The sequence below is a fragment of the Meles meles genome, chromosome 16 (assembly GCF_922984935.1).
Source record: "Meles meles chromosome 16, mMelMel3.1 paternal haplotype, whole genome shotgun sequence".
Lineage (NCBI taxonomy): Eukaryota > Metazoa > Chordata > Mammalia > Carnivora > Mustelidae > Meles > Meles meles.
The window spans coordinates 5,369,339-5,382,369 of NC_060081.1; positions in this window are offsets into that span (position 1 = coordinate 5,369,339).

Below are 13,031 nucleotides of genomic sequence, written 5' to 3' on the forward strand. Positions count from 1 at the left end.
CGGATGTTGAACCAACCCTGCAGCCCTGGAATAAATCCCACTTGATCGTGGTGAATAATCCTTTTAATGTACTGTTGAATCCTATTGGCTAGTATTTTGGCGAGAATTTTTGCGTCTGTGTTCATCAAGGATATTGGTCTGTAGTTCTCTTTTTTGGTGGGATCCTTGTCTGGTTTTGGGATCAAGGTGATGCTGGCCTCATAGAATGAGTTTGGAAGTTTTCCTTCCATTTCTATTTTTTGGAACAGTTTCAGGAGAATAGGAATGAGTTCTTCTTTAAATGTTTGGTAGAATTCCCCTGGGAAGCCGTCTGGCCCTGGGCTTTTGTTTGTTTGGAGATTTTTGATGACTGTTTCAATCTCCTTACTGGTTATGGGCCTGTTCAGGTTTTCTATTTCTTCCTGGTTCAGTTGTGGTAGTTTATATGTCTCTAGGAATGCATCCATTTCTTCCAGATTGGCCAATTTGTTGGCGTAGAGTTGCTCATAGTATGTTCTTATAATTGTCTGTATTTCTTTGGTGTTAGTTGTGATCTCTCCTCTTTCATTCATGATTTTATTGATTTGGGTCCTTTCTCTTTTCTTTTTGATGAGTCTGGCCAGGGGTTTATCAATCCTATTGATTCTTTCAAAGAACCAGCTCCTAGTTTCATTGATTTTTTCTATTGTTTTTTTGGTTTCTATTTCATTGATTTCTGCTCTGATCTTTATGATTTCTCTTCTCCTGCTGGGTTTAGGCTTTCTTTCTTGTTCTTTCTCCAGCTCCTTTACACGTAGGGTTAGGTTGTGTACTTGAGACCTTTCTTGTTTCTTGAGAAAGGCTTGTACCGCTATATATTTTCCTCTCAGGACTGCCTTTGCTGTGTCCCACAGATTTTGAACTGTTGTGTTTTCATTATCATTTGTTTCCATGAATTTTTTCAATTCTTCTTTAATTTCCTGGTTGACCCATTCATTCTTTAGAAGGATGCTGTTTAGTCTCCATGTATTTGGGTTCTTTCCAGCTTTCCTCTTGTGATTGAGTTCTAGCTTCAGAGCATTGTGGTCTGAAAATATGCAGGGAATAATCCTGATCTTTTGATACCGGTTGAGACCTGATTTGTGACCCAGGATGTGATCTATTCTGGAGAAGGTTCCATGTGCACTAGAGAAGAATGTGTATTCTGTTGCTTTGGGATGAAATGTTCTGAATATATCTGTGATGTCCATCTGGTCCAGTGTGTCATTGAAGGCCTTTATTTCCTTGTTGATCTTTTGCTTGGATGATCTGTCCATTTCAGTGAGGGGCGTGTTAAAGTCCCCTACTATTATTGTATTATTATTGATGTGTTTCTTTGATTTTGTTATTAATTGGTTGATATAGTTGGCTGCTCCCACGTTAGGGGCATAGATATTTAAAATTGTTAGATCTTCTTGTTGGACAGACCCTTTGAGTAGGATATAGTGTCCTTCCTCATCTCTTATTATAGTCTTTGGCTTAAAATCTAATTGATCTGATATAAGGATTGCCACCCCAGCTTTCTTCTGATGCCCATTAGCATGGTAAATTGTTTTCCACCCCCTCACTTTAAATCTGGAGGTGTCTTCGCGTCTAAAATGAGTTTCTTGTAGGCAACATACTGATGGGTTTTGTTTTTTTATCCATTCTGATACCCTGTGTCTTTTGATTGGGGCATTTAGCCCATTAACATTCAGGGTAACTATTGAGAGATATGAATTTAGTGCCATTAGTAGCCTGTAAGGTGACTGTTACTGTATATTGTCTCTGTACCTTTCTGATCTACTACTTTTAGGCTCTCTCTTTGCTTAGAGGACCCCTTTCAATATTTCCTGGAGAGCTGGTTTGGTGTTTGCAAATTCTTTCAGTTTTTGTTTGTCCTGGAAGCTTTTGATCTCTCCTTCTATTTTCAATGATAGCCTAGCTGGATAGAGTATTCTTGGCTGCATGTTTTTCTCGTTGAGAGCTCTGAATATATCATGCCAGCTCTTTCTGGCCTGCCAGGTCTCTGTGGATAAGTCTGTCGCCAATCTAATATTTTTACCATTGTATGTTACTGATTTCTTTTCTCGGGCTGCTTTCAGGATTTTCTCTTTGTCACTAAGACTTGTAAATTTTACTATTAGGTGACGGGGTGTGGACCTATTCTTGTTGACTTTGAGGGGGGTTCTCTGCATCTCCTGGATTTTAATGCTTGTTCCCTTTGCCATATTAGGGAAATTCTCTCCAATGATTCTCTCCAATAGACCCTCTGCTCCCCTCTCTGTTTCTTCTTCTTCTGGAATCCCAATGATTCTAATGTTGTTTCGTCTTATGGTGTCACTTATCTCTCGAATTCTCCCCTCATGGTCCAGTAGCTGTTTGTCCCTCTTTTGCTCGGCTTCTTTATTCTCTGTCATTTGGTCTTCTATATCACTAATTCTTTCTTCTGCCTCATTGATCCTAGCAGTGAGAGCCTCCATTTTTGATTGCACCTCATTAATAGCTTTTTTGATTTCAACTTGGTTAGATTTTAGTTCTTTAATTTCTCCAGAAAGGGCTTTAATATCTCCAGAGAGGGTTTCTCTAATATCTTGCATGCCTTTTTCGAGCCCGGCTAGAATGTTCAGAATCGTCATTCTGAACTCTTGATCTGACATAGTACCAATGTCTGTGTTGATTAGGTCCCTAGCCTTCGGTACTGTCTCTTGTTCTTTTGTTTGTGGTGATTTTTTCCGCCTTGTCATTTTGTCCAGATAAGAGGATATGAACGAGCAAATAAACTACTAATAGGGTGGCAAAGACCCCAGAAAAATGCGCTGTAACCAAATCAGAAGAGACCCCAAATTGTGGGGGGGGGGGGAGGGGATAAAAAACAGGTTCTGAAAAAAAAGAAAAAAAAAAAAGAAAAAGAAAAAAATTTAACAAATAAAACAAATAAAAAAATATAAAAAAGATGAGAAAGGAATCCATCAAAATCCTTGAAGAGAACGCAGGCAGCAACCTCTTCGACCTCAGCCGTAGCAACATCTTCCTAGGAACAACGGCAAAGGCAAGGGAAGCAAGGGCAAAAATGAACTGTTGGGATTTCATCAAGATCAAAAGCTTTTGCACAGCAAAGGAAACAGTTAACAAAACCAAAAGACAACTGACAGAATGGGAGAAGATATTTGCAAACGACATATCAGATAAAGGGCTAGTATCCAAAATCTATAAGGAACTTAGCAAACTCAACACCCAAAGAACAAACAATCCAATCAAGAAATGGGAAGAGGACATGAACAGACATTTCTGCAAAGAAGACATCCAGATGGCCAACAGACACATGAAAAAGTGCTCCACGTCACTCGCCATCAGGGAAATACAAATCAAAACCACAATGAGATATCACCTCACACCAGTCAGAATGGCTAAAATGAACAAGTCAGGAAATGACAGATGCTGGAGAGGATGTGGAGAAAGGGGAACCCTCCTCCACTGTTGGTGGGAATGCAAGCTGGTGCAACCACTCTGGAAAACAGCATGGAGGTTCCTCAAAATGTTGAAAATAGAACTACCCTATGACCCAGCAATTGCACTACTGGGTATTTACCCTAAAGATACAAACATAGTGATCCGAAGGGGCACGTGTACCCGAATGTTTATAGCAGCAATGTCTACAATAGCCAGACTATGGAAAGAACCTAGATGTCCATCAACAGATGAATGGATAAAGAAGATGTGGTAGATATACACAATGGAATACTATGCAGCCATCAAAAGAAATGAAATCTTGCCATTTGCGACGACGTGGATGGAACTAGAGCGTATCATGCTTAGTGAAATAAGTCAATCGGAGAAAGACAACTATCATATGATCTCCCTGATATGAGGACATGGAGAAGCAACATGGGGGGGTAGGAGATAGGAGAAGAATAAATGAAACAAGATGGGATTGGGAGGGAGACAAACCATAAATGACTCTTAATCTCACAAAACAAACTGGGGGTTGCTGCGGGGAGGTGGGATTGGGGGAGGGGGAGCGGGCTATGGACATTGGGGAGGGGAAGCGAACCATAAGAGACTATGGACTCTGAAAAACAACCTGAGGGTTTTGAAGGGTCAGGGGTGGGAGGTTGGGGCAACCTGAGGGTTTTGAAGGGTCAGGGGTGGGAGGTTGGGGGAACAGGTGGTGGGTAATGGAGAGGGCACGTTTTGCATGGAGCACTGGGTGTTGTGCAAAAAGAATGAATACTGTTACGCTGAAAAAATAAATAAAATGGGAAAAAAAATTAAAAAAAAAAAAAAAAAAAATATAAAAAAGAATGAAAAAATATATATATTTAGATGAACTAGTCAAAAAACGTTAAAAAAGAAAAGGGTAAAAGTTTTTTAAAAAAAATTAGCAGAAGAAGAAAAAAGAAAAAAGAAAAAAAAATTGAAAAAAGAAAAAAAAATAAAAAATTGAAAAAAGAAAAAAAAAATTGAAGTAGCCGCAAGACTAAAGAATCATGGGGAGAAAGCCATGAGTTCCGTGCTTTGCTTTCTCCTCCTCTGGAATTGCTCTGCTGTCTTAGGAACTGAATCTGCTTTCTCCTTGATAGATGAACTTCGTCCTGGCTGGATATTTTGTTGATCTTCTGGGGGAGGGGCCTGTTGTAGTGACTCTCAAGTGTCTTTGCCCGAGGCGGGATTGCACCGCCCTTACCGGCGGCCGGACTAAGTAATCGGCTCGGGTTCGCTTTTGGGAGCTTCTGTTCCCTGAACGCTTTCCGTAGAGTTCCGGAGGACGGGAATGAAAATGGCGGCCTCCCAGTCTCCGGCCCGGAGGAGCCGAGAGCCTGGAGCCCCACTCCTCAGTGCGTCCCCAGAGGACAGCACCCAATCACTCCCGTATCCCCAGCCTCTAGCCGCGCTCGGAGCTCACCCAGCCCGCGACCAGTTCAAGGTAACCCCGAGCTGAGAGTTCAGTCCTCGGCTCTGTCTTGGCAGCCGGCTTCTCCGTTCTAATAGCTGCGAGCTCTCCGACACTCCGACACCCCCGATCCTTCTGTGACCCTGCGGGGCCTGGAGCCACGCTGGCCCCGCGTGGGCTTCACCCCGGTTTAGCCCCTGGAGCAATGTCCCTCAGTGGAACAGACTTTTAAAAGTCCTGATTTTGTGCTCCGTTGCTCCACCGCTTGCCGGGAGCCGGCCCCTCCCCCCGCGGTCTATCTTCCCGTCGGTTTAGATTCACTTCTCCGCCAGTCCTACCTTTCAGAAAGTGGTTGATTTTCTGTTTCTAGAGTTGCTGTTCTTCTTCTCTTCGCTCTCCCGTTGGATTTGTAGGTGTTTGCAATGTTTAGATAAGCTATCGAGCTGATCTCCTGCTACCTGATGTAGTCTCAGGCTGCTACTTCTCCGCCATCTTGAGTCCCTCCGTTCGGTTTCATTCTTTTTTGTTGGCTCAGTAATATTACTGCGTGTGTGTGTGTGTGCGCGTGTGTGTGTGTGTGACATCTTCTTTATCCAATCATCAGTCAATGGAAATTTGTACTTTTTCCATAATTTAGCAATTTTTGATAATGCTGCTAAAAGCATTGGCATGCCTGTGCCTCGAAATTAGTATATTTGTGTCCTTTGGGTAAAAACTTATTAGTACAATTTCTAGGTTGTAAAATAGTTCTATTTTTAAATTTTGAGGAACTTCCATACTGTTTCTCAGAGTTGCTGCACCAGTTTGCATTCCCATCAACAGTGTAAGAGGGTTTTCCTACCTCTGTAACCTTGCTAACACCATTTTTTTTCTTGTGTTGTTAATTTCACCCCTTCTGACTGATGTGAGGTGGTATCTCATCATTGTTTTTATTTGTATTTCTCTGATGACGAGTGATGTTAACATCAGCTTGTATCATGATGAAGTCCCAATAGTTTTGTTTTGTTTTGTTTTTGTTGTTGTTGTTGTTGTTTTGTTTTGTTTTCATCTTGTTTCTCTTGTCTTTGGAGACCTGTTTAGCAAGAAGTTGTTGTGGCTGAGGTAGAAGAGGTTACTGCCTCTGTTCTTCTCTAGGATTTTGATGGATTCCTCACTCTCATTGAGGTCTTTCATCCATTTTGAGTTTATCTTTGTGTATGGTGTAAGAAAATGGTCCAGTTTCATTCTTATACATGTGGCTATCCAATTTTCCAAACACCACGTGTTGAAAAGACTGTCCTTTTTCCATTGGATATTCTTTCCTTCTTTGTCAAAGATTAGCTGACTATAAAGCTGAGGGTCCATTTCTGGTTTCTATATTCTGTTTCACTGATCTATGTGTTTGTTCTTGTGCCAGTGCCATGCTCTCTTGGTGATCACAGCTGTGTAATACAACTTGATCTGGAATTGTGATGTCTCCAGCTTTGGTTTTCTTTTCTTTTCTCTCTCTCTTTTTAAAGATTTTACTTATTTATTTGAGGGAAAGAAAATGAGAGAGTGAGCATGTAGGGGGGAGGGTCAGAGGGAGAATAAGACTCTTTGTTGAGCAGGGATCCCAATGTGGGACTTGATCCAGGGACGCCAGGATCATGACCTGAGCTGAAGGAAGTCACTTAACCAACTGAAGCAGCCAGGTGCTCCCAGCCTTGTTTTTTTTTTTCAACATTCCTTTGGATATTTAGCATCTTCTGTGGTTCCATACAGATTTTAGGATTACTTGTTACAGCTCTGTGGAAAGAAAAAAGTTGATAATATTTTGATTTCGATTTTCATTTGTTTCCAGTATTATTTTATTTCTTCTTTTATTTCTTGTTTGACCCATCATAGTTTAAAACATGGTGTATAACCTCCATGTATTTGTGCTCTTTCCAGATGTTTTCTTATGATTGAGTTTCATAGCAATGTGGTCAGAAAAGATACATGGTATGATCTTTATGTTTTGAATTTATTGTGAATTCTTTTGTGACATAATATTTGTTGTCTTCTGGAGAATATTTCATGCACTCTTGAAAAGAAAGTGTATTCTGTGTCTTACGATGGAATGTTCTGAATACATCTGATAAGTCCATCTGCTCCATTCTGTCATTTGAAGCCATTGTTTTCTTGCTGAGATGGTTTATATGATATGTCCTCTGGTGTAAGTGGGGCATTGAAGTTCCCTATTATTATCATATTATTATCAGTTCCTTTATCTTTGTTATTAACTTTTTACATATTTTGGAGTTTCCCATGTTAGATACATAATATTTATAATTGCTGTAACTTTGTGTTGGATTTTCTTTTTATGATTATGTAGTGTCCCTCTTTCTCTTTTGTTATAGTTTTATGTTAAAGTCTAGTTTGTCCTATATAAGTATTTGCTACTCTGACTGTATTTTGACATCCACTTACATGATAATTTTTTCTTCATCTTTTCAATTTTATTTTTTATTTAAATTCAATTATAAATAAACAATGAATCTTGGAACACAACATCAAAAACTAATATTGTATGATATGTTGACTAACATAACAATAAAAAAAGAAATACACGCATTAAAATTTAATTAGCCAGCATATAGTACATGATATAATGTTCAGTGACTCATTATTTGCAAATAACACTCAGTGTTCATCACATCACTTGCCCTTTTTAATGCCCATCACCCAGTCACCTTATTCCCCCACCCACCTCCCCTTTCTGCAACATTCAGTTTGTTTCCGGGAGTCAAGAGTCTTTATTTTTTTTCCACTTTTAATCCGCAGATGTCATTCAAGATGAAATGAGTCTCGTATAAGCATATTCCCATAGAGATGGGTCTTTTTTTCTATCAATTCTGTCATCCTGTGTATTTTGATTGGAGTTTTCAGGCCATTTACAGTCAAAGTAAATGATCAGACTACTGACCAATATGTATTTATTAAAATTTTATTACTTGCTTTGTAATTGTTTCTGGTGATTTTCTCTGATCCTTTCTTATATTTTTCTTTCATAGTTTGCTTCTTCTTTATCTTTATCTTCTTTATCTTTATCTTATTTATCTTTAGTGATATGTTTGGAATTTTTCTTCTTAATCTGTACATCTTTATTAGTGGCTTTTATTTTGTGATTACTGTTAGATTTGTATCTAACATCATCTTCATATAATGGTCTATATTATTAAGTTGATGGTCATTTAAGTTTGAACCCATTCGTTACTTTTCCCCTCCATATTTTAGGTACATGGTATCATATTTTATATCATTTATTTTGTGAGTTCCTAGACATTTTTCCCCAAATTTCTAATTTTCACTCTTCTTGTATATCCCAACTTCATATTATCACTCTGCTGTTTCCTTTCTACTTGGAAAATTCCCTATAGTTTCTTCTGGAAGACTCTTTTAGTGGTCATGAACTCCTTTAGCTTCTGTTTTCCTGGGTAACTCTTTATTTCTCCTGTTCTGAATGATAGCTTCGCTGGATAGATTATTCTTGTCTGCAGATTTTCCCCATTCAGTACTTTGAATGTATCAAGTCACTCCCTTATAGTTTGAAAAGCTTCTGCTGAAAAAAAAACTGCTGAGAGCCTTAGGTTATTTCCTTTGTATATAATTGTCTTATTTTGTATTGCTGCTTTTAATAGTTTTTCTTTATCACTTTTTTTTGACATTTTATTTACAATATTTCTTGGTATGAATCTCCTTTTGTTGAATTTGATGGGGTTTTTTCTATGCCTCCTGGATCTGGATATGTTTCTGTTCCTAAATCTGGGAAATTTTAAGCTATTACTACTTCAAACAATTTTTCTGCACCATTTCCTCTCTTCTCTTCTTCTGGGACTCCTATTATGTAATGAAGTCAGTGGGTTCTTAGTCTATTCTCATTCTAATTATTTTTTTCACTCTTTTGTTTACCTTGATTACTTTCTTTTAATCTGACTTCTAGGCCATTGATGCATTCTTCCAATTCTTCTAACTTGCCAATCTTTTCATCATGTGTTTTTCTGATTTAATGTATTGTACCCATTATGTCCACTATGTTATTCCTTATCTTGGTGTTAATGGTCTAACTGATGATTTTGACTCTTTTTCAAGTCCATCAAGTACTTTTATGATAAATACCTAAAATTCTCTATTAGGCGTTTTACTTATATCTGTTTTACTTAGATCTCTGTTCATGGTCTTGTCCTATTCTTTCATTAGGTACAAATTCCTCTGTCTTCTTATCTTGTCTAACCCTCTGTGTCTGTTTCTCTGTGTTAGGAAAGCCATCTATGTAGGAACAATATTTTTTTTTAATTTTTTATTTGTTTATTTACAGCATAACAGTGTTCATTGTTTTGCCATAACACCCAGTGCTCCATGCAGTACGTGCCCTTGCTATTACCCACCACCTGGTTCCTCAACCTCCCACCCCCCCTCCCCGCCCCTTCAATACCCTCTGGTTGTTTTTCAGAGTCCATAGTCTCTCATGGTTCATCTCCCCTTCCAGTTTCCCTCAACTCCCTCTCCTCTCCATCTCCCCATGTCCTCCGTGTTATTTGTTATGCTCCACAAATAAGTGAAACCATATGATACTTGACTCTCTCTGCTTCACTTACTTCGCTCAGCATAATCTCCTCCAGTCCCGTCCATGTTGCTACAAAAGTTGGGTATTCATCCTTTCTGATGGAGGCATAATACTCCATCGTGTATATGTACCACATCTTCCTTATCCATTCATCCGTTGAAGGGCATCTTGGTTCTTTCCACAGTTTGGTGACCGTAGCCATTGCTTTCAGAAAGTGGTTGATTTTCTGTTTCTAGAGTTGCTGTTCTTCTTCTCTTCGATCTCCCGTTGGATTTGTAGGTGTTTGCAATGTTTAGATAAGCTATCGAGCTGATCTCCTGCTACCTGATGTAGTTTCAGCCTGCTACTTCTCCGCCATCTTGACTCCTCCCCCCTAGGAACAATAATTTTAAAGAAATTATAAAATACTCATTTTCCTAACAAGGGATAGAATGAGATAAAAAAAAGTCTCCCAACTTATTAAAGTAAAAACTTATACAAGTAAAAAACATATACACACTATCTAAGAAATGATTAAGTAGAACAAGACTCTGGAATTTATTATATATTGTTACATCATATCATTAAATATATGGAAAATATATTTAGATGAGACAATGTATCAATAAACATCAATATAATTTCTGGTTGCTATACTCATTTATGTATACTTAAGTAGATTATTTTGTTTCTTATAATGTCAGAATTATTCACCACTCTATATGTGCACTCTTTTTCTTGAACATTGTATCTAAAAAATCAAAAGAGTAGCATCAATAGAATTTATAGCAGTTCAAATGTCCACTGGTAGGGGAGAGGTTTCATAAATTATGACATATGCATAAAAGAACAGTTTTTGGTATTAAAATAAAACAAATCTTTATATAACAGCATATTTAAAATATTTATTTATTTTATTTTATTTTTTAAAGACTTCATTTATTTATTTGGCAGAGAGAGCACAGTAAAAGGAAACAGGTAGTGGGGAGAAGCATACTCCCCATAAGCAGGAACTCAACACAGGGCCATTTCCCAAGACCCTGGGGTCATGACCTGAGCTGAAGACAGATGCCTAACTGACTGAGCAACCCAGGTTCCCATTATTTATTAAATTGAGAAAGAACAAGAGAGAAAGAGAGAGAGTGGGGGGGCAGAAGTAGAAGGAGAGAGAGAATTCCAGGCAGACTCACCACTGAGCATTGAGTCTGACACAGGGCTCCATCTCATGACCCTGAGATCACGACCTGAGGAAAAATCAAGAGTCAGACATTTAACCGACTGAGGAATCTGGGTGCCCCTATATGGTAACATATATGCCAGTTACTATACTAATTATAATGATCTATACATTAAAACAACCTTAAATTTTGTACAATACATAATAGAAGATGATTACATTGTTTTTGTTTTCAATGTAACAGCTTTATTAAGTAGGATTCACATGCCATAAAATTTTCTATTTTAAAGTGCACTATTAAGTGAATTTTAGTATATTCAGAGAGTTGGATATCCTTTGCCACTGTCTAAATTTGGAATATTTCCATGGCTTCAAAAAAAAATAAAGAAATCCCTTACCCAATTGCACTCATACCTAATTTTCCCCTTGACTTCAGTCCCTGACAACCATTAATCTCCTATCTGTCTCTATGATTTTTTTTCCTATTCTGGATGTTTCATATGAATGGAATCTTATAATATCTGGCCTTTTTAATCAGGATTCTTTAACTGAGCATAATGTTCTCAAGGTTCATCATTGTTGTAACATGCCTATCCCACAAATCTGTACTTTGGAAGAGAATACTGAGACTAATAAGACTGACTTCGAAATATTCTGTATTGTTTCCTTCTTTTATTTTTTAAAATTATGTTATTGACTTATTTGATACAACTGTATGTGTGGGACTGAATATAATTTTCTTCTTTTTGCATTCTCTATTTTTAAAAATTTACAAAATACATATTCAGAAAAAAATACGTGTATATTTTATCTGTGAGTACCAAGGGAACACACTCAACTAAAGCAAGATCAACTGTTCTACAAAAGTTACTAAATACTCTAACACAGAAACTATTCTGTTCTAGGGATCAAAATGGTCTTACTAATGGGAAATATGTTAACATATTTCACCATTAATTAAATTAAGAATAATTATGTTATCTTTAAACTGAACACTAACTTTTAGTAAAACTCAATATCTTCAAAATTAATTTATCAAATAGTACGTATGAAGCGTACAATGTGGTACATATTTCCAAAGATTTCAGAAATAAGAAAAGTCTATCTGCTATTCAATAATTTTCTGTTTGTCAATATAACTAAATATGTGAAATATATATGAACTTAAAAATGAAAGAATATTAAATAATATTTATTCTTAGAGATTATGATTGCATCTCTAGAAAACTACAAGTAACATGTTGAAGCAATTATTTAATAATAAGATTTTATAATATCTATATCAGTAAAGCAGTTGTAGTCTATAGACTATTAGGCAGTTAATACATTTGAAAGATAATGGAGGTGTTGACCCACGGAGATTATTTTATTAGTTAACTCTCTTGTAAAATGAGCTAAGAAGAATTTTACAATGATGTTTTGAAAGAAATAACTTTTAAAATATTTCTGAATGAAGAGGGAAATGATGAAGAGTTGAAAAAGAAAACTGTACCCTGCCCTTCTTTTCAAATATTTGTTTGTTTGTTTGTTTGTTTTAGAGAGTATGTGAGTGGTGGGAGGTGTAGAAGTCAAGCAGACTCCTCACTGAATGGGGAGCCTGATGTCAGGCTTGATCACAAAATCCTGAGATCAGCACCTTAGTCAAAATCTAGGGTCAGATGCTTAACCAACTGAGCCATCCAGGTGCCCCTGTATCTTGTTTTGTTAAAAAATAGTGTAATCCAAAATAAAGAAATAGAGAAAATAATGTTTAGTAGGAGTGCCTGGGTGGCTCAATGGGTTAAGCCTCTGCCTTCAGCTCAGGTCATGATCTCAGTGTCCTGGGATCAAGTCACATATCAGGCTCTCTGCTCAGCAGGGAGCCTGCTTCTCCCCCCTTTCTCTACATGCTTCTCTGCCTACTTGTGATCTCTCTGTCAAATAAATAAATAAAATCTTTAAAAAAAGAAAAAAAATAATGTTTTGTAAACATTATCTCAATGCCAGATGCAATGATGAAATAGATCATTTGATTTGGTTAGATTAAATTAAAGCCCATGTCCAAAATATTACCACCAAAAACATTTTTAAAAAGTAGATAACTGCCCTTATATCTGAAAAGCATGGGACTCATCATTTCTAAGTTCCCCAATGTATAGTAAGCTTAATGAAAGCAATAAAGATCAATAAATATAGGGGGGAAAGTTATAAAAAGACTTCTCACAAAAAATCAAGGCTAATTGTTTATATACACTTTAAAAATTGCCCAACTTCACTGTAAATTAGGTACATGCACTTTAAAGTAATGGAACTTTTTTCCCTATCATAATGGTAAAGAAAGATCATCCCAGGTAAAGTCAGAATAAGAGTCTGTGTCTTTTTAGTTTTTGTTACAACTTTGATAATAAGTGAGGCAAAACTATAAAGTCCATTTCTTTCCAAGGATGATTTTTTAAAAA